Below are 23,424 nucleotides of genomic sequence, written 5' to 3'. Positions count from 1 at the left end.
TTCTGAACCCAGTTTCTACATCTGTGAAGTAGGAAAAATAGTGCTCACCTCTCGAGGTTGGCATTAAGACTAAATGAGGGAGCCTGTGTGTGTGCAGCACTCAGAAAGAACTGAATAAATGGTAGCTGTTGTTATTAACATTGCATGTGTCTTTAAAAGAGGCCCTATTGGGGAGCAGAGGGGCATGGGTCTGGAACCACAGTGCATCTGAGAAGGCGGAGGCTACATGCAGTGAAGGGGTCTACAGGAGTGCACTGGAGTCTGGATTCTCCAGCTGGACTCATCTTGGCACCTGACTGGATGAACCAGATAGGAAGACAGAGCAAAGTCGAAGCTTCTTTGCTGTCCCAGAAACTAACTCCCTCAGCATGATCCCAACCCACCCAGCTGTGAAACTGAGATCATTACCTACTTCCTCACTGCTCCCTTTACTTGTTCTCTGATCATTCCTAAAACAGGTGTATGTGGAGGCAGAGGAGGGCACAGCCCCTTAGCCCTACATCTGCCTGGGACCCCTCTGTTTCCTGCAGAGAGCTCTTCTGCAGTCATCTCTCTCTTCCCTATGGCTGTCATTTAGACAAGGACTTCCACACACTCCTTAAGGCACCTCCAAAGGTCTCCTCTCCTTGCACACACTACTAGCTGTTTGTCCATTCATTCACTGAGTCAGCTATTAATTAACCAAGTGCTGTGTGGGGGACAGATGCTGTGCTGGGTGCTGGGGACACAAGGGTAAACACGTTGTGGTTCCTCGAGTTATTCAGTCATCTGACAGACCCTGAAGGGTCTCAGGATGTAGTTGAATGTGATGAACTGCTGGTCAGTGGGCAGCCCCCTCCCTGGTCACAACAGCACATGGAAGGAAAGAGTAGAATCTTATTGATTTCGGGTGGACCCCAGCATAGCAAGGGGGGTATAAGGTGGTTCCTACAGTGCTACAGCTCTGGGGGCATGGTAACTCAGCAGGGAGGAAGGCAAGGCACTGGAAGAAGGGAGCTATCTGCCTTTTGTGGCTTCAGTGGGTTCTCTGATAGACACAATCTGAAGAAACCATGAGCACAGTCAAGGGTCCTGAAAATTTCCAAAAATAACCAGGGAAGATGTTGCTACAGGTGAAGAGGGCTGAGATCTTGCAGTTCTGGAAATCAACAAGCCTTTGGGTATTCATGTTAATGTGTCCTGCTTTGTGCATAGGCTGCGGAAGCCTGGGGAAATATGGGTTTCTCTGGAAGAGAGCCACGTTGCACTCAGAGTGGAAATTCATCATTCCCCTTCCATTTTCCCCTCTTCCCCGAATTCATATGTTGGTGGCATAAGGGGCCTAATGCCACCTGCCTTTTGGGAATATTCACTCAGCAAGCAAAGTCTGCATACAATAGAATCCCACCTTCCTCTGGAATGGGGCTGGACCAGCATAACTTGCACCCCTACATGTGTGTTCAGAAGATAACCGTCATCCCTCTCTTCCAGGTGTTTTTCTCCCAAGAACCCTTTGCCTCAAATCCCCATCCCCACCCCTTACTCATGTAATTCTGTTCTGGCAACCATATACCTCCAAAAAGCTGGGTGCTTTGGATCAGAATTCCTCCAAATGAACTTCCTAGAGACTCAGACTTCCCCTCCTCCCTCCTCTAACTACACTGCCTTGCTGATTTCACCCAGTCCTGTGACTCTAAATAACATCCACTAGCCAATGACTCTCAAGTCTAACCACTCATACGTGACATCTCCACTTGGATATTTAATATGCACTTTAACTCTCACAGAGCTCTTAATTGCACTTCCCCATCCCAAACTGTTCCTTGAGTCTTCCCCATAACAATAATTAGCATCCAATCTATCTGGTGGTTCAAGACAGAAACTGGAGAAATCCTTGATTCCTGTCATCTCTCATCTCCCACATCTAATTTATCAGCAAGTGCTATTGTCTCCAAAATATTTCCTATACCCTAGTACTTATTTACACTACCTCCCTAAACAAAACTATCACCTTCCTCCCCTGAGCTCTGAAAAAGCCTCCTAATTCATCTTCCTCTGCTCTTGTCCTGCATAAATCCATTTTCCAAATAGCACTTTTCATGTGCTTTTGAAAATACATTATCAGACATCACTTCCAGCAGCTTCACATTACATCTAGACTAAGGACACAGTGTCCTGGCGTGACCTCCTTGGGCCTGCCTGATCTGTCCCACCTACCTCTCCGTGCCATTCCCTCCTTCAGCTCTCCCCAGCTCCCCCCATCAGCCCCCCACATTCTCACTGCCTGGAACATTGTCCTTCCAGATCTCCTTGTGGCTGACTTCTTCCTAGCACTTGGGCTTCAACTGAAGTATCTCCAGCATCAGAGAGGCCTTTGGTGTATCAATTTTAAATATTCCCCCATGACTAGTGAACTAGTCACTCTCTAGTTCATTTTCCTGTTTATTATTATCTGCCATTATTTGATTTGATTATAGGTTATCTGTCCCCTGCCACCTCCCGTGTACACCGTCCCTCCAGCATTTAGAACAGGTCTAGAACAGTTGATGTTCAATATATACTTGCTGAATGATAAATGAATGAACACTTTCTAGAAGTTGTTTGTGGTAGAAAGATGAGAAGAGAAGCAAAAACCCAGTGCCCAAAGGAACCATTGTCTAATGAGAGTTTTCACCTACTTAGCACTATCTGTATGTCAGTTCTCCACAGGAGAAGTCCCATTGAATCTTCAACAATCCTAAGAGGTGTGCATTGTTATGATTTCTATTTTACATATGAGAAAGTGAGGCATATGGACGTTTAATATTTGGCTCAAACTCACATAGCTAGTGAATGGTGGGGATGAGACCCAGGCCTCGCCATCACCGGGCTCCCAGGGAACTTTCTGTGGCCCCACCCATACACTTCCTTTGAGTCTGGAGGAATCAGGGTTGCCATAATGCCACCCTCAGGGGATGCTGGATTCTGGCTCAGGGACAAAGAAGCAAGTCTTGACTTCTGCATCTTGTGATTCCTTAAGACTGAGAAGCTCTGCAGGGACCACTCTGCTTTTCCCAGCAGGAGACTGAAGCAGCCTGAGCTTGGTCCGGTGGAGAAGCTGATAGGCTGCTATTATTTCCCCTTCCTACAGATACGAGGCAGCCACAGTGATTTGGGGGCAGCAGGAGAGTTATGTGACAATGATTTTTGAAGTTAAGGAATGTATGAAATGACTTCTGCTGGGCCTTGCCAGCCTGCTGAATGTCGATGCTGGGGAAGCAGAGAGATAATCAGTAGAGTGACTACCTGTTCTTGGGCCATCTTAGTTCTGGCTGCTGCTGGAGGCTGGTGCCCATGACCTTGGGTGGGGTCCCCAGGGTGCCTTCAGGAAATAGCACGTTAAGTAATGGAAGCCTCCATCAAGAGGCCATGATAGATCTGTTTTTGGCTGCTCCCTGTTGGGGTGTGATTGATTTCCCCCTGGATCCTGTATCCCTTTTCTTACTTATTGAGTATGGTGATGGATTTTTGACAAGATTGATTTTGACCTGAATACTGCTGAGCTAAATGAATCAACATTGTCAATTTCTCTGCCTGGTCTCAAAGAATAGTTAGGTGGAGAAGGACATTTTTTCTTTCAGTTGAAGTACTTTTAGCTTCTCTGGCTGCCCAGCCAAAGGCATCCCTCTGCCAGGGCCCACTGGCTGCCCTCACAGTGGCCCCTTCTTGTAGCCATGAATGCAGAGGTTGGCTTCCTCCTTCCTTCCAGAGAGGCCCATTCCCTGGTCAGACCTCTCGGTGCCTGCGAGGCTCTGCTTCTCTCAGACACTTTTGCTAGAAATATGAGCCATAAATTGGGCTTGACTGAGTGAAGAGGAGAGAGAGATTTTTGTCTCATCTCTCTCAGAGCTGTGATTCCTTAATCGGCACATTACTTACTTCCCCCCAAACCTCGGATTCGTATCCAATCTTGAGGGCGCTTCTGATGTATGGCCACTAGCTTCTCAGAATGGGATTTTCACATTAATCTTTGCACCCTCAGAGTCTAAACAGTTTACATGAATGGTTCTAAGACACTTCGGTTTTCCTGCCTCTCTCTGCTTTCTCCAGATTTACACAGCTGGATCCACCGCTGGGCTCACCTGCGCATTCTGGCTTCCTGTGTCCTGCCTGGGAGAGGAAGGGGTGCAGAGAGTGGAGAAAGTTGGACAGGAGAGGGAGCTACCATTGCTCCTGGCCTCATCTGTGTCTGAAGAATGATTACCCTGAGGGGTGGGCATTGTTCTCCTCCTTATAATATTCATACTGTTTATGAGACTGTCTAATAACTAACACAAGATGACTACCCATTGCTGCTAAAGGCTGTCTGCAGTGCTCCTCATTTGTTGCATCTGATCCTTAGAACAACCCTGCAGAGTATGGATGTTTTAGCGATGTTTTCAGATGGCCAGTCGGGGCTCACAAGGGTCAACAGCCTGCTCAAGAATGCCCAGCTAACCTGGTGCTCTTTCTACCATGCCCCACTGCTCTGCCACCCAGTGGAGGTTTGAGATAAATCACACGCAGGTCGGACAGTTCAGGCATGATGTAGCCAGGTTCCCCAGTCAGCTGGCCGGGCCCCACCAGACCCTGAGCCAACTGAGGACGCAGCTTTCCTAGGGAGGAGACTGAGGCACCTATCGGGGGCTCCCTGGTCCCTGGACTTACCCTGGAGCATCCCCCACCAAGTGCTTCCCCAGGACCTGGCTCTGGGTAAGGATGGCTGGCTGAACTCTTGGGCCTCTTGGCCTTAGGAATACAGCACTGCTTCCTGGGCTGGGTGCCAGCTGCCAGCTCTCAGATTGTGTCCCTGATCTCTCATTCCTCATTCTCTCCCTTCGTTCTCAATTTGCTTTCTACGCCCATTATTCTTTAACAATTATTTTAACAATGACTTTAGCTTCCAAGGAAGCTCCCTAACTCATCATCAGAGAGACCTCAGCAGCCAATGATGGAACACGGCCTTCCTCCAGGTCAGGAGGAACCCAGGCGGGGGTCCCTGCTGAGATAATGAGCCATGAGGCCAGGATCCATGACTCCTGAGTCCAAGTCTGTAGCCTTTTTCATGATACCACATTTCCACCTTCAGCCATTTGCTTCCCACACAAACAACCCATTGACATTTTTATAACTTTATTAGACTTAGCTCACATTGTTCTCAAACTGGGGACATGTAATTTGGTTTGAGGAGGTGGGGTTTCCTGAGTACTGTCGCTGCAGGCTTAGCCTGACGATTATTATAGGGTAGAATATTCTAGAGAGGAAAGGGCCACTGCTCCCAGCTGGGCCTGTAATGAAATGAATAGTCCTGCTTTTTTTTGGATAGGGCCCTCTGAGCTAATGGCAGGTCACAGCAGTGCAGGTCCCAGGAGAGTGGCACTCCAACCTGAGTGAGGAGTGACCCCTTCAAGCTGGGAGTCTCTGGATCCGGAGGTCGGCCTGCTCTTCCTGCCCCATGCCCATCAGACACCGTGGGCGCGCTGAGAGAGAGAGGGACTCAGGAGGGTGCTCAGAGGCCGTGAGCAGAAGGAATGGCAAGGTGGAACGCCGGCAGCTGAGGCCTATACATCTGCAGGCTTTTCCCAAGGACCAAGCTGCAGGCAGAGGAGCCCATGGGATGTTGAGGGAAGACAAGGGGCAGCTATCTCCTCTCGTTGGGCAGGAGCTGGGGCCGGGAGAGGGCGGAGCTGTGGGGACAGTCCAGGCCGCCGAGTGGGTGCTTCCACCAGAGTGGAAGGGTGGGGGTCTCTGGTCTCTGTCAGACTCTGGGGCCTCAGCCTTTCTGATGCTCTCACAAATCTGATTTATTTTTCTCCTAGTAATTCATCTCATCCTGACAGCTTTGGGGAGGGATTAGCTGCCAGAAGGCTCTGTGTTGCCTTACCACACCAGGGAAAGGCAAGTCAACAGGGAACGCCTCTGCATGAGCGCTAACAAATTCTCAAGAGAAAAAGCACAGACAGGCAGACTCAAAGGGGCCAGGTCTGTCAGAGAGCTCTCGCTTCTAATAAAAATTCCCGGTCCAGGCCCCAGGAGCTGAAGGTTCTGCCCTGGGCTGGTCCCTGCTCAAGTGATGTCTTCTCCCTTGTTTCCCCTCCACCCCCACCCCCACCTTCAGTCTGAGTGATCTGATTTGTGCTGTGAGTAGTGCAGATACCTCCTGAGATCAGCGTGGATGATTCTGGACTCCTTCCACTGGGGTCATTTTACTGACTGGTTATTCATCTGGGTCCAGTGGGAGAGGGTCAGGGGGGATGTCTGGCTGTCGCTTAACCCCTTTTTTGCTGGTTTGTCCTCTGCCTAGTTAACGTAGGAGCTTCCGGTGCTGCACAGAGGCAGCTGCTCCCCAGGGCAGGGTGCAGCCACCTCCCGCCCCAGTGACCCGCAGTGAATCTGGTGGTTGTGTCTGGTCTCACTAGCTGGCACCTGCAGAGTGGGTGGGCCCCTGCTCTGTTGTTTCCGTCTACAAATCTAGTATAAAATGTCTCAGGACTGATCTTCACTATCTTGAACTCATCTGCTATGGAATAGGCAGGTTATAAAAAAGACAAATCATTTGCAGAGAAAGATCTCCCTATGCCAGGAGAAGAAGTAGACGGAGATAAATGGAAGGAACTGCTCTCCAAGATTCTTAGTCACTTCCTTTTCTTTATAGGGGCAAGCTAGTCTGCTTTCCACCGGAGCATTTCCCTCCAAAGATGCAGGTGTGTGGAAACGAGACTGCAGGGAGAACTTCCAGGCAACAAAGGATGTGAGACTATAGAAGGGGTGCTATAGCTGGGCTGATGGAGGAGGGAGGCCTCTCTGGACTTTGCCCAGGGGATGCTGGCTCTCTGATATGAAGGAAGAAGATGGGGAGGAAGGTTCCCCAAACCTCTGACCTTGATCTGAGCATCACAGAAGCTTCCTCCCCTGAGGATCCTGCAGCAGTCAAGCCATCAGCTTTCAGAGATGATGGCTCACACTGAAATAACTTGTTCCTAGGGTAGTTGGTGATCAATGACTCAAATTAAATCTTAGCAAAGTTTTTTTTTTCCTTCCTGACACTTTATAGGTTTCTCTACTTATCTCCTCCCTGGATGGCTGTATAAGCCAGATGATGGTTACCTGAACACTCTAGAAAAAGAATTCACAGAGGGTTTCACAGGGGTGAGTGAACTCTTGGATTGGTTGAGGGTGGGGGTTCCACCTGCTAACACCCAAACCAGCAATAACACTGTCTGGGCAGCCACCCACTGTTTCTCTACCCAATTTCCCTTTCCCTGTTTATTGTTTCAGCCTTCCTGGGTTGGTAGGAGCTGTTTCCTGCACCCCAGCCTCCCTCCCTAGTTCACATGGTTTCAGCTTCTAAATCAGGTTATCTCTCCGGTCTGCATTCCCAGTAACTGAATTATCTTTACATGAGTACACAGAGGTCTGGGCAGGGTGGGAGGGGCTGTCTGGGCTAGAGATTGTCTTCCTGGCTGCTCCCTATGCTTGGTCTGAGCAGCCTCCTAAATGATGCTCCTGATCTCTTCTTCTCCCTCTGCAGCACGGCCTCGCAGTCTGGAGGGAGAAGAGGGCAAAGCGGTCTTCACGGACGCCACCTACTGCCTGGCTGGGCAGAGAGCCAGTGGATCAGAGAGGCCGGCTCTGTTCTTGGCAGGAAATGAGGAGCTGGCATGGAAATGCCACCCAGGCTGGGAACAAGATCTATGGAGTGGCAGCCTGAGTGGGTGAGGTGAGGGGGAGCACAGGACAACCCAAGGCTCTCTTGTCAGCAGCGCCAGTCCACAGGGATCTTCAGTGGTCAGCATTCGAACATGCTGGACTGGGCCGGGCCATGGAAACCCACTCTTTGTCAGTGAATCCCAAGCTTCAGTGCACCTCTGTATCACCTTGGCAGGAGGGTAGTATTTAAAAGGCCGTTTCCCAAAGCCTAGCTCAAGAGTTGGATCAGGAAGTTCGGGATGAAGCCTGATAATTAGTCTTTTAATAAGCCTTCCTAGCAGGAGACGACTTTGAGAAATGTGGGTGTAGAGATTCAGACAAGAAAGCTAATAGGGCCATTGAAAGCCTTTTACCTACCAGAATGGGATCAATACACACTTCCCCAACCTTGAAAGCAAGATTTCTCCTAATACTATCCTTGGAGCCACCCAACCCTACCACTCCCATTAAAGTCACTGGGGGTGTTTGCTAAAATGCAGACTATGGGTTCCCAACACAGATGTATTGAATCAGATTCTCTAAGGGTGAGGACTTGAATATACACTTACAATAAGCACCCTAATAATAATAATAGCCGAGGTTCATATACTGTTGACTCTGTGACATGTTCTTAATATTAGCTCATTTAATATGTACAACAATTTGTGAGGTAGGTTATATTATTATTCCATTTAGCAAATGATGAAACTGAGACCCAGAGAGGTAAAGTAACCTGCCAAGGTTATACCACTACTTAGTGACTGAACTGGGATTTAGACCTAGGTGCTGCTATAGTTGGGCTCCTAATGTAGGAGAAGAAAAATATGTGTCCTCTACTATCTTATGTTTAGTGCCTGGAGCCTTTGAATTAAACTGACGAAAGGTACATTAGCAGGAGGAAAAATACAGAGTTTATTTACACGTGTAACAGGCATACATGTGGTTGAGTTCTGTGATGAGTAACTCAAAGGGGTATTAGAATTTGGGGCTTATGTACCATCTTAACAAAGGATAATAAAATGTGGAGAACAAGGGAAATAGGTTAAGGGGTGGCTGGGCTAGAGTTTACTGTGGGAAGGTGAATATATGAGGAAAATTAATATTTGAGGTAAGATAAGGGTTATTTTAGTAAGGTTTACTTATGTAGACCCATGTGGGCACTGACGTTTTGTCTCCAATATAAGGGTGGTTCACTGTACAGAACAGGGAAAGGGGAACACCTTCACAAAGGGAAAATTATGCACTGCTTCTAGGCAGATAGAAAGAAGGTAGAGAGCTCTTTCTGCATTTGCTGGATCTTAATTGCCTTCAGTGGTATACTTTGGATGGCATGTTCTGATTCCCTTTGCTAACCAGCATACCATGTAGCCCAGCTTCTTCAGATGGAGGCTAAATCTCAAAACCCCTTATCAGTCATACTTGCCAGCTTCTGATCAACTCTGCAGTAGAGGGAAGAACCTGAGCAGAAGCTGATGTGGTAGTTGCTGAAGGTACAGGCCAGGAGGCAATTTAATGATCTGTGAAGAGCACTGCTCTGGAAGTCAGGAGACAAGGATGTACTAGGAACATGCCAGGTGACAGTAGACAAGTAGATTCTCCTTTCAAGGCTTTGGTTCCAGCCATCTGTCAAGATGATGCTAAGCTGGATGACTTCTAGATTTCTTCTCAGCTCTGGCATTTGAAAATTATGTGCATTTCTCTTTCGGAGCAAGCTGAGGCAGTTTCCTGGAGGCTCTGTGTGTATGTGTGTATGTTGTAGGGGAGAGGACAGTTATATGTGGGGGAAGTGGCCCCAGCCCAAATCAGGCTGGGCGTGTGTGTGTGGCTGCTGTAAGTCTGGGTGTATCCCAGGCCAGGCCAGTGGGGAAGGGTTGGAACTTACAAGGGCAGGACTTGCACTGAAACCAAGGCTGTTTCTCTCTCAGCTGTTTGTCTAGTTTTGTCCTGAAACAATGCCCTTAGGCTCACCTAAGGAGAGAATGAAAGGCATAGAGACTGGGACAGCTGTGGAGATAACATAGAAACAGCTTCAGGGCAACCGAGACCCAGAAGTAGGCACCAGCTTGTGCCAACTATACAGTCTTCTTTTCTACTTAGAAGCCAGCTCCAGGTAGCAGGTTGGGCAGGGCTAGGTGGGGCTGGACATCCTTTTGTGGTGTAATTCAATTCCTTGGGCCAGTTCAGGCCTATGGAGAGCTCCATGGGAATGATCCACTGGGGAAAAGCCAGCCCCCACATTGATCCTGCAACTTCCTTGTATAGGCTCAGCTATCTAGCAGCACATAATGTGGTGACAGACACTGAGTCCTTCTCTGACAATACAGCTTGATCTGCAGTCCTTTCATCTCAAAGAGAATGGCCAGCAAGGAGCCCATTCATGGGGCCTTGTTGGACAACTCCAACCACACAGTCTTCAGTGGTGCTCTGGAGAACAGAAGCTGACAAGAGGCTATGGTATGTGTGTGTCTATGAGTGTGATGAGTGGATGGTCAGGCACTGGTGTTTGATGAGAAGCCACTGGTTGTGGTTACCTTTGCAGCAAGAGACCATCGTCTAGTCTCAGCTCCTATCTTTTATTTTATTTTTTTAAGATGGAGTCTCGCACTGTTGCCCAGGCTGGAGTGCAGTGGCGCAATCTCGGCTCACTGCAAGCTCTGCCTCCTGGGTTCACACCATTCTCCTGCCTTAGCCTCCAGAGTAGCTGGGACTACAGGCGCCTGCCACCATGCCCGGCTAATTTTTTGTATTTTTAGTAAAGACAGGATTTCACTGTGTTAGCTAGGATAGTTTCGATTTCCTGACTTCGTGATCCGCCCACCTCAGCCTCTCAAAGTGCTGGGATTACAGGCGTGAGCCACCGCGCCCAGCCCTCAGCTCCTATCTTAAAGCAGAGAATGCCCAACCCTCCACATCTCCGGGGGTAAAGGAGGTGGTGTGCTCAGGCTCTCTTTCTTGGTGCTCTACATGGATGGTCCCAAGACAGCTTCAACTTGGATATGGTTGGTGGCAGGGCGGGAATGCCAGTGCATTTAGCAGCTGGGCATTGGCCAACCAAGCAATTTACAGGGTTGAGGGACTGGCTTCAAGCCAGCATCCCTTGGGTCATAATGAGAAACCACCAGCCCTGCGGTCATCTATGTGATGAGTATTTGCTTGTAGAGCAAGATGGTGGGTGGAAGCTCGGAGGGACCTTAGAAGAATGCTGCGGTGAACTAAGAGGGGAGACCTCTGAGAGAATGAAACCCAAGTTCCTGCTAATGGAGCAATTATTATCCTGCTGGTCTCCAAAGCACATCCTATAACCTAAAGCAGCATCCGTGTCTGCATCACTTCATGCTGAACCAGAGCTGTGACACATCTTCAGATTCCAAGTCTGTTGCTTCAGAAGACAGGGAATGTGCCCGTACTCTCTGATAGAGGTGGGCACGAGGTGCTTCAACAGTTTAGTGATTCCTCCTCCATCCAGACCTTCTTGATCCCCCTGGTCTGACCTGAGTGGTCCTTTCCTCATACTCAGCTCTCCACCTTCCTTATCACATTGTATCATAATTGCTACAGGTCGGTCTTCAGGTAGATTGAGAGCTCCCAAGAACAGGGACTTGCCCACTGTCTTGCCCATCTTTGTGTCCCCAGCCCTTGGCATATGGCATGGCTCAGCTCAGGAGCTCTGTTAAAGGTTGTTGAAGGTTGTTGAGTGGATTGTGGGCAGGTCTCTAGGAGCTTTCTGCCTAGACAGACCCTCAAAATCCCTTTCTTGGTGGTTCACCTCCTTCTCCCAGGCCCTGTTTCTCCCAGAGAAATACCTCCTCCAAAGGAAGGAGGAGGAGGCTGAGCACATGGTTGTTGTGGAAGGACACTTGGGGCTGACAGCTGCACATGGTTGAATCATGAAAATGGCACCCTCACTGGGTGAAGACTTCAGCTGCCCAACACTCCACCCAGGGTTGGAATGAGAACCACATGCTCCCTTCCTCCTGGAGTGGCAGGCCCTCAGCTTCCCTCTAGCCAATCCATCTAGGCAGACAGGGAGCTGCTGTCTGGCATCAGAGGTTTGCCTTGTTGTGGGTCAGGTAGAAAAACAGCTTGCTTCCCAAGGAGAAAGTAGAAATTTGTCGGCACACAAGGGTAAATATTGAGTGTGATATGGTGCTAATTAGCTACACAAAGGCCATTAGCATTAATGAGCTCTGTCTCTGTGGCTCAGTCCCTCTGCCGTGAGCAGCAGCACCATTGCTTTGGTCCAGGCTCGCTGGCGGTGGCTCAGTGTGCTAGCTGCTGCTGTGCGTTTTTCTGATGCCTTTGTCTTGGAAGAAAAATAAAGACAGCTAGAATTACAACGAAGTCCCTTTTCTTTTAACATTTCTTGGAACAAATGCAGAAACTTCAGGTTAAAGATACACTAAAAAGATTTTATTTGTTTCACATTTCCAATCTTAATCATGCCTTCTCCTCAGACTTTGGACAACATAGGCTGGAATTGAAGAAAGGAGTAGGGTGGAGGAATGATCATAACCAGAATTTTAAGGGAATATTTACTACGTACCAAACACAGAACCATACACAACCTTGTTTAAGCCTCACAAGAACCACATAAGATGGATTCTATTATCTTCATTTTGCATCTGTGGGGGAGTGAAACTCAGAGGGGTTAAGTAACTTGCCCAAGTTCCTCCAGTTAATAAATAAAAGAGCTAGGATGCTTCAGCTGTGCCTGAATCCAAAGCCCATGATCTTAACCATGACACCGAACTCCTTGGAAGAGAGTGCAGGAAGGATCATACTGAACAGTCTTGCCTCTTCAAAAGTAGGGGAGAAGAAGAAAATCAACAAAGGATTTGTTCATCATTTATTAGTAAAGATATTTATTTATGGTTTAACATCTACTATGGACTGAGTTTGGGGATGTAATATATTGTTCTTGCTCCCATGGATGCTGCCATTAAGTGATGAGATAATATAAACAGATAACTATAATAAAAGGTAGCATGGTCTGTGGTAAAGATAGGCACTGTGCATTGTGATAGCATGAATTAGGGGGACCTAAATGTATGTGGGGGTGTGAAAAACATGACAGACTCTTTTAATCTCTTAGTCTTTTTTGGAAATATTTTTAAAACCTTTTTAATTGGCAAGGAAGTGAACTGCAGTGGATGGTGAAGGTTTCCTGGAGGATGCACTGCACGAGCTATAAGCCTCAAGGAACAGTCTGTGTTAGGTAAAAGTAGTAGGGGAGGGGCACTGCTGGTTGAGGGGTCACTTGGAGCGATGACTCGGAGGTGAGATACAGCAAGGTGTGTGAAGGGAGGACTACAAGTATGTTTCTGTTTGTAGAGCATGAAATGTGGGGCAGGTAGTAGTGAGGAATGAAACTAGGGGAAGGTGAAAGTAGGTCACAGAGGGTCTGATAGGTAAGGCAAGGGAGCTTGGACTTTATTCTCAGCAAAATGGGGCTCCTGACAGACTTTTAAGCACAGGAATGGCATGGAAGATGAGATTGACAAGAGTGAGACTGGTAGCTGATGGGTGAATGGTGGCTAGAGGCTGCTACAGTAGCTTGGGCAAGAATGGTGGTGGCCTGAATGTGAACAATAGTTGTAGGGATGGAGATAGGGGACACATTTGATACACATTTGGGAGGTAGAATTAGCAACCCTCAGTGGTTGTCTAAATATAAAAGGCTTGAGGGAGAGGGAGGAGTCAGGAATAGCACTCAAGTCTCTGCCTTGGGAAATTTGATATGGGTAATGACATGTTATTTGTACGTAGGTCTGAGGACAGGGTGTGGTTCAGTTTGGGGCATGTTGAGTGTGGCATTACTATGGAATACCTAGGTGGAAATATGTAATACACAGTTGGATATGAGGTATAGGGCCTACAAAAGTCGCTTGGAGCATCCTGATAACAACTGAGACACTAAGGATGTTTGGGATCACCCGAGGTGGTGGTTGTTGGAGAAGAGTTGGTGTGCAGTGCACGCCCACGCTCAGCGTCTTACCACTCTTGCCCAACTCTGTCTCTAGGGTAGAATCAAATCCCTGATTGCTATATCTGAGCTTATGTCTCTGATCCTCAGTGAGACCACTGTCTTAGTCCATTTGTGTGGCTATAATGAAAGATCTGAGACTGGGTAATCTGTAAAGAAGAGAAATGTATCTTCTCATAGTTCTGGTGGCTGGGAAGTCCAAGATCAAGGTACCAGCAGGCAAGTGCCCAGTCTCTGCTTCTAAAATGGCACCTATTGCTGCATCCTCCGGAGGAAAGGAGTGCTGTGTCCTCACATGGCAGAAGGGCCCAAAGGGGTGAAAAGAGGCAGACTCTCTCCTTCAAGCCCTTTTGTATGGGCACCTAATCCCATTCATGAGGGCAGAGCCTTCATGACTTAATCACCTCTAAAGACTTCACCTCCCAGTACTGCTGCATTGAGGATTAAGTTTCAACCTGAATTTTGGAGGGAACAAAAACATTCAAACCATAACAGCCAGATGCTTCCAGTTCTTCTACTCCACAAGTGTAGCCCCGTTGCGATTATACAGGAAGATCCACTGGCAGCAATATAACTCTAGAACTCCTTCCCCATGTTTCCTGACATGGAAATGGCAAAGAATTGTTGGATCTAGCAGTGATGAAGGGGAAATGATTACTGTCTTTTCTGTCTCCACTATTCCCAGGTATTCCAGCTCTTTCTCACCCTCCAATTCTCTTCTTGTTGGGCTGATATTACAGTGGGGGTTTAATCCTGGATAGGTTGATAGTGCATAAGGAATCCTGATAGTTAAAGAGGGTTAGGCACAGCCTGCTCTATGCTTGAAATTGACCCTAATAGTTATTTCCTGCTTCTAACCCTTTTCTCCCAACCCCACCTAATACTATCCATCTGGTCAAGGGTGACTAGGGACCCTCCCCAACCCTTATCGCTCTCTGAACAAGACGCTTACATTTTGATGAAATTACATTTCATTAAAACATACATATCCTTTGTTTCATTTTCTTATATCATTTCATCCTGCTTTCCAGAGAGCTCCCTACTATGACAAATTCCTTAGGATGATATCCAAGTCCAGCAGTAGTGGGCCAGGTGGGAAAAGAAGAACAGTTATTGAGAGGTACCAAGGAAGTAGGTACAAAAGCAGAGCCATGAATTAAGTCTAAAAGCCAAGCTAAGAGCAGAAGAGAGAGGAATGAATAGCAGGATTAGCAGTTAGGAGAATCAAAACCAGGGTGAACCAGAATTAAGTGGACAATGTGTGGTGATGAACTGAGACAAACTCCTGCTTTCTTCTATCAGGAAAGAGACTTGAGGATTGGAAATTATGTAATAGGAGCTAGTATCTACCATCCCGGATGGCTCAGGCACAGCTGCTCACGGTTAATGTGATGGCTCGTGTAATGTAAGCCAGGCTGAGGAAGGGGTCAAAAGTTGTTTAGCACAGTAGTTCAAGGGTAATTTTTCTGCAAGGAGCAAGGTCAAAGACACATTAAAGGAAAGCCTCTATTCTCCTCAGATGAGGTCAGATAGAGGGAAAAATAGCCCTTACATTAGTGTTAGTGTTTTTGTTTCTAAGATAACTAGTAAAGAAACTGGATCAGCTGGCTGAAATTAGAGCACTCATCATTTCCATACCTCTTAAAAATAGAAAAAAAAAAAAAAAAAACCTTTAGTAGGACTAGCATCCTACTAAACTTAAGGCTGAGTTTGCAAAGCAAAGGAGGAGAAGACATCTTCCTTAGGTGCAGCAGGGGTAGTTTCTAGAAAGACGTGTAAGGGATATAGATTTGGGGGCTTGAAAGAGGGAGATGCAAGGGTTCATCCAAGTGGGATAGATTTCTTCTGAAGACCTAAGCCTCCTTTCCTTGGGTGATAAAATGGAACAAGCAAGATAGGAAGAGTTATTCTACATCATGCTGGACTGAGAGATCTACCTCACCCTTTGGCAAAAGAACTCAGAAAATGTTATATCTGGAAAGACTGGTGAGGCAGGAAGTATATAAGGAAAAGGCAAGGCTTCTACATTACAAAGCTGCAGGGGGTACCACACACATGGGATTCAACGTAGAGGACTCCTTCTGGAATTTGGCAACATGGCACCCCTGAGTACGGGAGAACATTTGCTTCCTGTTCAGCCTTGGGGTGTGTGACCACCTGCTGGTCTTGTCTGCCTAGGAATGTTTCTCATTCTTTTAGCTAAGAATGCTGTTTTTCCCCCGAGAACTCTCCCTTTCCTCACTTTACTACCAATTCCATGAAGTCTTCCTGGGATTCTCTAGTGGGGATTCAAGCTAGCCAATCTCTCCTTAAAATCTGAACTGTAAGTAGAATTACACAAGGCCAGAAATTGTTGGAGCTGATGCATTTTACAGTAGCTCCCTGAGAAGACTGTTTATTACTTCCAGCGCCACTCCTAGCACTCTGTGATGCTTAGAAAAGACATGGAGCTCAAGGAATTGAAGCATCTTTCAGCAAAGAAAAAGTCACCCTTTCTCCAGGCAGACAAAACCCCCTACAGAGAGGCAAGGCTTGGTGAGCAGAGAACAAACTAAATCCACCCTAATTTACCTGGTCAGACAGATGCCCTGATGACGCTGAAACCCCTATATCCTTTCCTCTACTTTTGGAAGCCTAGTCGTTCAGATTTTCTTTCAATTCTCTTACTGCCCCATACCCTTCAGCTTAAGTTAGCCAGAGTATGTTTCTGTTGCTTACTATAAAATAACCCCTAAGAGATACATAGCAGTAATATGGTGGAGACAGAGCTGAGGGAGCGCCAGCCCTCACTGTGAATTATTCAACTGAAGCAACACTGGGGATACTTATGGGACATCAGTGGCCCAAATAATAACTGAGTCATGGGGAATTATAAAAGTCAATTCCCTGATGTTTTTTCTCATAGACTGACATACACACAGACATACATACAGGTGTGTGCGCACACACACACACACACACACACACCCCTCTTCAAGACAGAAGAGGAGGGATCCTGTCACTCAGATTACATTTAGCCTTCTGTACCTATTAAGGGGGCAGGTGAGGGAGGGGATAAAAAGGAACTGTGCCAGATGGTTTATGTCAGCCCAGATGATTTCAAATCTCCTAAGATTCATTCTTGTTCTACCATTTAAAATCATTTAATTTAATTAATTTATTTATTTCCATCATGAGGTAGTGAGTTCCACTGGATTGATGGGTTTCTCCTTCACCCATGACATATTTGCACCATATCAGAGCACTTTGGAAGCTCAATCTTCACTAAGCCAGCAATTTTTTTTTCCTTTTCTACATATTTTTCTGTTTTTAACACCTCTCCCTGCTTGTCTATCTTCCATCCCTCTTGATAGTCAATATAAGAGGAAGGAGGAGGTATAATATTGAAATGGGAGAGCTCACTGGCCCCCCAACAGGATGTGCAACAGGGGTGTAACTCATCTGTTTGGCTGCTGTGCATGCTCAAACACTTTATGGGAGAAGAAGCATGTAGATGAGCAGGTGCAGGAGCTGGGGAGAGTGCTTTTGGGCTCCAGCCCCATGGTAGCTTCTGGGGTGGGTGCCTGTGACTTCCAAATCCCCAGTGGGAGTGTGACAGTGCTCTTTTAGCAGTTACCATCTGCAGATAGCTTAAGTGTTAACCAGCTCAGTGCCCTCTTGGTACGCAGGTTCTTGTCTCATGTCCAGGATGAATCAGGTCACATGGACAAATTGAAGGATGGTAAATGGGGAAGATTTTATTGCTGGATGGAGGTGGCTCTCAGCAGGATTGATGGGGAGCTAGAAAGAGGATAGAGTGGGAAGATGATCTTCCCCTGGAGTTTGGTGGTCCCATGGCTGATCTCCTCTCTAACTATCCCCAGTCGAACTCCTCTTGATGTTCAGACACTCTTTTTCTTCTCTCCTTCTCTGCTGTACCTCTCTGCTGCCCTGCTGCTCTGCCCTTCTGTTCATCTGCTTGTGGAACCCCGGGGTTTGGGGATTATATGGGTACAGGATGGGTGGCGTGGTGGGCTAAAAGGCCACATTTTGGCACAAAAACAGGAATGCTGTTCTCATTTAGGGCCTTGGGTTTCCAGGCTTGAAGGTGGGGCCTTTGGCGGGGAACCACCCTCTTCTACCCAGCATTTCCCCACCTCCTGTCACATCACCATGTGGCTTTGGAGATAATAAATCCAAATTTAAATATCAATTTGCGTTTACTAGCTATATGACCCCAGATAAATAACTTACCCTTTTGAGCATGTTTTTCCCTGTCTGCAAAGAGGCATAATATCTGGAGTGGGCATTTATTGTTTTTGCTAGCCGGCATCTATTCCTCTTCCTCTTTCTTCTGTAACAGGAACCACATTTTCTGCTGAGAATCCCTCCGCTGGCCTGGAGGCCTAATGCTTTGCAAAGGAGGAAGTATTAGTGCCTACCCTTTCTCTCTGGAGATGGACATGTGACTCAGGCATGACCCTATTAGGCCACTGTGTCTCCCAGCAAAGGAGTGGGTTCATGAGTGACCATGTGACCCAGTCTAGGCCAGTGGAAATCATGGCCAAGACCTGGATTCAAATCATTCAGAAAGACTTAGGCCTGGAGCTGCTGAGAGCTACTGAGTTGAGGAAGGTTGTCAGAGTGACTCCTAATAAGAAAAAGCAGAGCTGAGAGAGAGACACAATGTCCTGATGACATCATTTGTTCAGTTCAATCCAGAAGGACTTGACACCAAAAGTTCCCTGGATTTGGATGCTTTTAGTTATATGAGTCAATACCTGACTCTCCTTTTCTGTTAGCCTGTTGGAATTAGGCTTTTGCATACTTGCACCTGAGAGTCCTGACTGATATGATACTATTTACCTTTCATTGCTGTGATAAGGGTGAGAATTTAAATATGAACAATGTCTAGAATATGGTAGATGGTCAATAAATGGTAGCCTTTGTTATTTCCATTGTTTTTATTGCTGCCATTATTTTCACAGGTGATCCAGAGTCCTGTCTCCTCTCTCATCCCTTCAACCAAACTTTCCTGAGCAACTCTGATGCCAGGCATTTCTAGCACTGTGACAGAACCTGAGGACAGAGGGCCCTGCTTCAAAGGTAACCACCTGCCTCCTTCTGCTATCACAGGGCTGACCTCAGTGCAGCAGAGGGCAGAGCTTGGAGGCAGCTGCTGAGAATTTGCGCTCTAAAGACATCCACCTAAATCACAAGCTTTATATCTGGGCAGTCAGCCAGACCTCCTGACCATATCCTGGACTGCGGACTTTGGATGGTGGAACGGGGGTGGAATTGAACATTAAATGAGCAACATGCTAATTCCATGCAAATGAATATCTATTTTGAATCAACAGCTTGGACACTTTTTCTAGGAGGGCTGAGGCAGCAGGAATCTAAAGAGAGGATGAGAGGGGGATGGGTTTCTCTCAGAGGCAGCAGAGAGTGCAAGGGGGGCTCCAGGCTGAGTGGAGCCACCTCCTGCCCACAGTTCCTAATGCTATTTGATTGGCTCATTAGCAAGTATGAAACACGGGGAGTCAAAAAAAAAGAATAAAGAAAAAAACCCCAACTCTGGAAAGAATAAACTAACAGATGGAGACTTAATTCAATTTGCATCCAACCTACCCTAGCACCAAGGACTTTGTTTGCTTAACAATGGAGACCCTGGGGGTGGGGAGGGGTCCCTCCTGCAGGGGGGCTGATGGGAATGATCCCAGATCATCTCTTTCATGCTGCTCTTATCTCTTCCTGGGGGCCAGATGGGTATTCTTGTTTTAAAGCTCCTCTCCCTTGGGCTGGTCCTGAATTCATTCTCTGATCCAGAAAGAAAGATTCTTGGGTAGAAATGAAGCTGGCATTGTGGGAAGGATGGGGTGGGGAACTGTGGGTAGTGGCAGCAGAGGGGGATGAAAAGCCATTCAGAAGCCAAGAGACTAGGTCAGGGAGACACCTGCCTCCACATCTCAGCCCGCCCCCAAACCCCACACCCAGAGTGAATCAGAAGGCCAGGTAGCTGGGAAGCTGAGACTCAACCCAGGTCTGCCTGACTCCAAAGTCTGCATCCTTTCCACTGTATATCCTGCTCCCAAGACCTGGATCCAAGCCTTGCTCTGCCACTAACTAGCTGTTTTGATTGTCATTAGGTGACCCGAAGTCTCTGAACATTGAGATTCTTCATTTGATGAGCAGGAATAATAGCCAAATGAACCTCGCCATAGCTGCTGTGCAACAAATATCAAAAGTGTGGATGTGGAAGCATTGTGTGCTGTTTGCTTTTCTATCCAGGTTCTCACATTAGGGATAATCATTGTTAGGGTCCAGGGTGTCACTTACCTTCCTCCCCTCTAGGGAGCTAACGAATGCAGTATATGCACAAAGAACAGTAACCAAATGGGAAAAGATGAACTACTTTACAGCATGGCGGTGCCAAGCTCTGGCAAAAGCCAGATAAGAGACTATGGCTTAGGCCAAATCCTGAAACAGAATCCTGGGACACAAATCATGCTTCCCATGGCCTACAGGGAGAGAGGAAAAGAGAGAGATGGCCTGGCATCCCAGTGCGCATGTCTGACCAATCACAGGGTGTGGGCTGTAGGCCTGTCTCAGTCTCCCAGGTGCAAAAAGGAACAGAGAAAACCAGGGTGGTCACATTTGGGTTTAGAAGGGTTCAGGTGTATGCAGGGGAGGAATAACTTTTCCTATACCCTCTTAAGTTCTGTGGCTAGGCCTGACAACTAAGTTGACATAGAGTAAGAAGATAAAACCATACAAATTTTATTTAATATTTTTATGCACACATGGGAGCCTTCATAGGAAAAACAAAGATCTAAAGAAGTGGTTAGGACCAAGAGTTTATGTACCTTTTTAAACAAAGATTAATAAATTTTTGAAGAAGTGATGAGACAAAGAAAAAGGATGTTAAACTTCTAAGAGTGGCAGTTTGTGGGAAAATGATGAGGAAGTATGTGGGGGGAAAATAATGGAAGAGAAGGATTATTTTAGTAGGTTTGTTTGTGCAGATCCATTTCAGCATTGACTTCTAGTCTCTGATGGTAAGAATATTCTCTATCTGATGGAGGAGCCAAGGGCTTGGCCCTCTGAAGGTTTCCTGAAAAATCAACTCACAAAAGGCAGATAATTTGGGGAAAAATATACAAATCTATGTAACATGTATACATGGGAGCCTGTAGAATGAAGATCCAAAGATGCGGGGAAAATTGTCCATTTTTATATTTAGGTTCAACAAAGTATGGACAGCCATGTAGAAATATGATTGGACAAAAAAGGTCTGATCTTATGCTAATAGATTGAGTATGGAAATCCAGCAAGGTCTGTCTGTCTAGATTCTTCTTGGCATCTCTGAGCATGCGTTCCATCCTCCTGGGTATAGGACAGGCCTCTCTCTGGAATCAGAATCTTATGACCTACAGTTAAACAAAGTAGATTGGATAATTTCTTCATGCCAATTTTTACATAGAAAGGTAAAGGAAAATTAGAGTAATATTTTTAAGTTTTATTATTGGCTTTGGGGAAGAGGAGTTCTGGTTTCTGAGATACCCCTCGGGGAACAGGGATTCTCATTTTTATGGCTGGCATCAGGAGAGAATGGGACTGAGAGAAAGAGGAGGGCAGGAGAAGGTCGGAGAAACACTTTCACTTCTGAGGCCTTCATTTTGCAATATTGCTTTCTAAGCCCCAACATGGGTACAAGGAGGGTACCTTTCTCATAGAAAATCTTATTGCCTGCTTTTAGGTAGAAAGGGAAGGTCAGCGAGCCCTTCCTGCATCTGCTGCTTCTTAAGTGCCTTCAGCTCAAAATATCTCATATGCCAAAGAGGCATATTTTGGGGTGCTATGTTTTGAATCCCCTCCTGTGCTTTGCCTGGGGACAAAAAGGAAACCCCCTGGCTTTCTGCAAAATAGGCGAGAAGGGACCTTGCTTTTGAAGTCCCAGGACTTGCCTCAATAGTAAGGGTGGCTACTGCCATGTTAGGCTTTGACCTATCAATTTCCTACCTGAGGTTTCTTATGGGAGGCAGGATGGTTCTTCTGGCTGCTCTTTTTCTCCCTGTCCTATATATAGGGCAAGGGACAGGCATGAGAACTTTTTGCCTCAGCAATATTTGACCCTGATTCAGAGAGCGTGGTGCTGAGGACCTCATCTCTCTTGAAAGTCAGAATCCTCAGCTCAACCTCAATGAAGGCCCAGGTGCTATTGGAAGTCTCTGCAGAATCACAGTTTCATTTGCCAGAGGTGTGGGAAGTAAGAAGGACAAGGGAGGTCATGAGGGAGGAAGTCAGGTTTGGGAATTCAGGTCTATCTGCCAAATAACCGATCAATTAGTGTTGCTCAAGTTGAAAGGCTGCCCTGTTGGACAACTTCCTTTGTCATCTCTTTTCAGTAGAAAGAAAATGAATATTGATCCCATTCTTGGCTCCATGCTCAGCCCCTTCAAATGAATATGATTGGGTTTTCCCAATGTAGTGGGTGACATTCGGACGTTTAGGGGCAATAGCATCTTCTCAGAACTCAGCCTTTGAAGTGGGGGCTGATTGAAGTGAGTCTGAGAGGATGTGGGGGTCAGTACAGGTTAGAAAAAGGCAGCTTCAGGTCTCAGATGGTGTCAGACAGGTTTTATGCATCCTCAAGGGGCAGGCTTTGAACCTGAGTTACCTTAGAACTGGCTCAAAAATTAAGTTTGCAGAAGCTAAAAAATGGTTCCAATGAATTGTGGGAGACCAGAATATGCCACCCCAAAATATGCCTCTTTTGCATAAGGATTGTTGAGCTGAAGGCAATTAAGAGTAAGCAGCTGCAGGAAAGCTCTCTGCCCTCCCTCCATTTGCCTAAAAGCAGGACACAGATTTACAAAGACAAAAGGTATCCTGTCCCTACTTCTAACAAGAAGAACACAGGATAACCTCTGAAGACAACTTTAGATCCTCATTCCACCTGGAGACAGCACCAGAGGAATCTGCATTAACATGCTTTGCTAACTAACCTTTATCTGCCATTTATTTGCCTTTCCACAAGTGGCTGTCCCTAGAGACTTGAAGTCCTTTTTCTTTGTCTTCTCACATCTCTAAAAATTTACTGTTCTTTGTTGAAGATGTTATATAAGCTGGACTTCAAAGACACTTCTTGGACTTCAAGGACACCCACTCATTCTCTGGGTGTATCCCATGCATGTGTGAAATATATATGTTAATAAATGCCTTTTTGGTTTTCTTCCATTTATCTGTCTTTTGTTAGAGGTGGTCTGTTCCAATTAAGAACTTATGAGGGTTGAAGAAAAAATTAGTTTTCTTCCCCCGCAGGATTCTTGGAAAAATGAACTATTACACTCAGCATGAGACCCAGAGGAGGTGAGGACTGCTGGGCAGGACCTCTTAAACTTCCTGGTAAAATGTTCCTTGTGGAGAATGAAAGGGTATCTCAAGAGTCCTGGGGTACAGTCTGAAGCTGCCAGCTATAAGCATAAATTCCTTTTAATCTCATGGACTACTATAAAAATTCTTAAGAATTTTGCATTCTCCTATGTAAAGTTTTTATATAAATATGATGTTTTGAATCAGTTGTCAATTAGCAAAATTGATGCAGAGGAAAATGCACCACATTCATGTCATAGCTTTAGGAACTCCATGTCCTACCACCTGGCGTATGTTATTTTGAGAAGCATAGCCCATTAACAATAATATTCAGATGCATAGAACCCCTGATTCTAAGCTTTGTGGAGGTCACTACTGCGGCATGATTGCTTTCTGCTTGG

The 23,424-nt window shown here is 46.5% G+C and overlaps 1 long non-coding RNA gene across 4 annotated transcripts in view; it reads left to right on the top strand.

Moving 5' to 3' along the window:
- LOC123568689 (uncharacterized) overlaps nucleotides 1-22,888 on the top strand; it is a 43,748-nt gene extending 20,860 nt beyond the window's left edge. Inside the window, exons 3-8 of one of the 4 annotated variants that reach the window (XR_010581000.2) lie at nucleotides 4,069-4,230; nucleotides 6,653-6,748; nucleotides 7,052-7,146; nucleotides 7,529-7,717; nucleotides 18,637-18,754; nucleotides 19,798-22,888. This is a non-coding gene — a long non-coding RNA (uncharacterized lncRNA). The remainder of the gene's footprint in view (nucleotides 1-4,068; nucleotides 4,231-6,652; nucleotides 6,749-7,051; nucleotides 7,147-7,528; nucleotides 7,718-18,636; nucleotides 18,755-19,797) is intronic. The other 3 variants (XR_010580999.2, XR_010580998.2, XR_012423705.1) reach the window with 3 other exon arrangements.
- Nucleotides 22,889-23,424: the final 536 nt, after the last annotated feature.

This window comes from Macaca fascicularis, chromosome 14, assembly GCF_037993035.2.
Source record: "Macaca fascicularis isolate 582-1 chromosome 14, T2T-MFA8v1.1".
Lineage (NCBI taxonomy): Eukaryota > Metazoa > Chordata > Mammalia > Primates > Cercopithecidae > Macaca > Macaca fascicularis.
Note: the sequence above shows the minus strand (reverse complement) of the source record. Positions and strands in the feature narration are given on the sequence as shown.